The sequence below is a fragment of the Spermophilus citellus genome (genome assembly GCF_964194105.1).
Source record: "Spermophilus citellus genome assembly, chromosome: 2".
Lineage (NCBI taxonomy): Eukaryota > Metazoa > Chordata > Mammalia > Rodentia > Sciuridae > Spermophilus > Spermophilus citellus.
In genome coordinates, this window is record NC_138183.1 from 189,778,633 (window position 1) to 189,782,645 (window position 4,013).

Below are 4,013 nucleotides of genomic sequence, written 5' to 3' on the forward strand. Positions count from 1 at the left end.
ATTAAAAAGAAGGGCAGTTGATACCTACCAGGGTCCCCAGTTTCAAGCCAAAGCCACATAGACCTACTGCTTGAGAATGGGGGACACAGAAGGCTAAGAGACAAAAGGAAGGGGAAACTGGTAATGATGGACAACCAGGAACACCAAGAACAGGGCTTAGCATGGCAAGGACACGGGGCAGTCAGGGCCCTGGAACTCTGGTGTTGCAGGGCCACTCTGGGACAGAGAGCAGTCCTTCCTGAGCACTCTGCAGGAGAAGGCCTGGGCTGAGCAGGGCAACCAGCGGGGTGAGGGGGTGAGCGGGTGAGGGAGGGGATGCAGTGGAGGTGATGCAGGGGTTGAGGGGACCCTGGGGCAAGGATGTGCCAGGCATGGGGCAGTGCAGGGACACTGCAGAGGGGATGGTGCAGCAAGTGAGTTTCTGGGAACTGGGAGGGCGCAGAGGTAACCTGATGAAGGGAGGCAGGTGTAGGCCATGCAGCAAGTGAGGAAACGCATCCCCAGGGCCCGGTGAAGAGCCCAGGGCAGCAAGTGGAGGTTCAGGATGGACTAGAAAGTGAAGGAGTGATCCCTTGAACAAGGGCATTCCTAGGACCAAGGATGGTGGGTTAAGTAGGGAAGAATCTAAATTTCTTATGTTGAAAGTTATTGACCAAATTTTCAAGTTTTAGAGGCAACAGGACAGACCAGACACTTCATTTTGCCCCAGGGTAAACAGACCTTACTCCTCCAAAAGTATGACTTCCCACCATGCTTGATGCAGATGGAACCACTCACCCCTTAGCTCCTAAGAGCACGCACACCTCACCAGACCAATGGCCTGGCCCTTCTCTAGGAAGTCCCAGCCTGGGAGCTGTCTTTTCCTCAACAGTAGCTGTTCTCCTGGTGTTAGTTGAAGGCAACTCAAGGATAATTTGGGTCCCTGAACTTGAGGAGGTCACAATCAATGAGAAAGGACAAGGACACAAGACAGATGCAAATACTCATGAAGTGCTAAGGAAATGAACACCACTTCTCAAGGGGCCAAGGCCAGAGTGGGGAGCGGATGCAGCCATGGAAGGTGACTCTAGGAAGATGAGTCTGAGGAGTTTAAGAGAAAAAAATGGAGGGAGCAGGAAGGAGAGATTTGGAAAAACTTAACGCTTTGAGAGCAAAAGAACTTGGAGGGCGAGTACAGACCTCAGAAGTGCAGAGGCCATGTCTCAACGTCCCATGGTTAAATGGTGGCTGTGGCTACACCAGGCAGGGTTTGCAGGGTGCTGGTTCACTCTGCACACTGACTGTCCCTTTAAGGCTCTCTACAGGGGTCCCATATGGCTGAGGTTTTAACTGGTGCCCCCCCACCACTGACCGCAGGGTGCCATAAAATTGTTAACATGTTCTGAATGTGCCATGATATGGGCGGAACTTGTTGGAGTCTTCAGAGACTTCAGTGTTTGGGGCTAGTTAGTCTTACAGAGGGCTTCCAGCTCTCTGTTCCTGTGACCACCCAAGCCCTCAGGGTGGAAGGACGGATAAAGAAGAAAGGACTAGAGGAGATGAGCCTGTGGAGAGCAGAGCTCTGTCTCACAAGCCCCAAATAACCAGCCACATCTAACACATACCCATTTCACACCCCCCAAAAGAGGAAGTCAACTCAGTTTAAAAAAAACTGGTCCTTTGGCCTACCCAGGGTCAAAGTTCACCTCCTGGTGAGACCCCAGAATGGGGATACCTCTCCTCTAACAGCCAGGGCTCTCCAAAGGAGCTTTCTTCACCCACCTCCAGCTTCATAACTGCAAGGTTAAAGAAAAGTTGAGTGGGAACAAAGAGGGAGGTGGTAGCTCCTTGGAACCATCTGTGAGAAGGGCTGATTGGTCAGATGGTCCCAAAGCAGCTGGGCTGTGGAAGAAGCTTTGAGGGGCGCTCTCTGCTCAGCAACCTCTCTCTCAAGGGCTTGGGTCAGCACCCAGAGCATTAGCCAGCTCACTCAGTCCCCTCCCTAGCTTGATTTTGGTGACTTCTACATTTCAAATCATTAAAATAAGCCCCATTCTTAGAACAGAAGCACAACCATTCTCAAGTTTTCAGGCTCAGTTCTGTTCTGCCTTTGTCCCCTTTACCTGCCACCAAGCTCTGGCCTCAGCCCCAAACTGTGTCCCCTCCCCCCACCCCTTTGACAGGGCTCTGGAGGAATGCGGAACTTTGGGAGGCAGCTCTTCCTTCCCTTCTCAAAAGTGCTGGGGACTGAGGCGTCCTCATGGGCCATCTTCTGGGGACTTGCTAAGTTCTTTGGGGCCTGGGACCAGCAAACTACCTGTAGAAGGGACTGTAGAGGGTCATGCTGTCGTATGATATCTGGTGATGTGTGTTCTTGTGTAATTTGTTGGCTACTTGTGTCTTGAAACTTAGAATCATTTCGCACAGAATTGTCACTATTTGTTAGGAAGAAAAACTGGGCCTGAGGCAGCCCAGTCTTCTTGTCTTGTTACCATTTAAAATTGACATTTAATTTTCAAATCACTGTTGGTGCCTAATCACTTAAGTTATTAATTTATTCTGTTTTTTTAAAAAATTTGTAACACGTATTTATCTTGTGAGCAGGTCTGGGGGTGGGGTGGGAAACATGTTCAATTGGGCTGTTTTTGCTGTGGTGACACATGGTACAGGCCTGGAGCTTGCAGGTCCCTTTTTACTGTGGTATTGGAGCAGGACAACAATAAAGTCCTTTAGAAATGCAACCCAGAGAGGACTGCTTGTCTGAGGGGTTGGGGAGGGGAGCAGTACTCAAATGCCAGCTTGAGGCGAGTGGTAGACACATAGCTGCCCTACCTAGGCATGAACACACCTTCCCCAAGAGTTTCAGCCACGTGCAATGGTGCACACCTGTAATCCTAGCAACGCAGGAAACTGAAGCAGAGGATTGCAAGTTTGAGGCCAGCCTCAGCAACTTAGCAAGACCCTGACTCAAAAGATGTAGCTGAATGGTAGAACACCCCTAGGTGCAATCCAAGTACCGAAGCGGAAAAAGCGTTTCAGAATCATCCCAGTCATTTCTTGAATGATACCAGGAAGGCCTGTGCTGGGCTGCTCCATTTTCATTGGGAATAATTGGGGACTTTATATATATATATATCTTTTATTTTTATGTGGTGCTGAGGATTGAACCCAGGGTCTCACACCTGCGAGGCAAGTGCTCTACCACTGAGCTACAACCCCAGCCTCTCATTAGGGACTTTTCTTGGCTAGGGGGCAAGAATGAATCCTCTGTACCTCAGGGTAAAGAGGCATCTGCCAATTCACCTTTCCTGGAAGTCCCCCATTATTGTGTCTCTTCTGACCTGCTTACACAGGTCTCTCATGTCCAGAGTCTGACATTTGGACCACAACAACTTCTCTACCAGCAGTCCTTGAAACCCCCAGTCACACCCCTGCACCACCTCTGTCCCTGCCTTTCCAGCATCTTTCTTCTAAAGGAGACAGGCAGGATTGGTGGAAAGTGGCCCTGTACACACAGCCATTCCTATGTCCCTCTCCAGCTCCAAGGAAAGGATGAGTCCTGGAGGGAGCTGCCTTTTGTTAGTTCAGCTTCTCAGAGGAAAGGAATCTAATATCGGCAATAGATATTTCTGGGCAACCCAGAGTTCTAGGGGTCTGTAAAGTCTCCAGACGTTGGGGTTCCAGGCCCACCTGATAAGTGAGTCCCCCAAATAGCATCCCACTGGGAACCTCCAACCAGTGACCCTTCCTTCTAACAACACCTCAATTTTTTTCTTTTTTTTGTGTGTGGAACTGGGAGAGATTGAACGCAAGCACCTCATCTTGTTCTGTTCTTGTACCTACTCCCAGCTCTGCCCTCTGGGTTCTCCCAGTGGTGGCATTTCTGCACTGAGGGCTTTCACCTCCATGCCGCGTCCCACAAGTCACCAGGGGTAGGGGCAGAGCTTCACCTTACCAACCAGGAGCCCAAGTCACTACCTGAGCACAGTGAGAAAACCAAGGGCACAGCAGACGTCACGGCAAGGTTCCTGAGA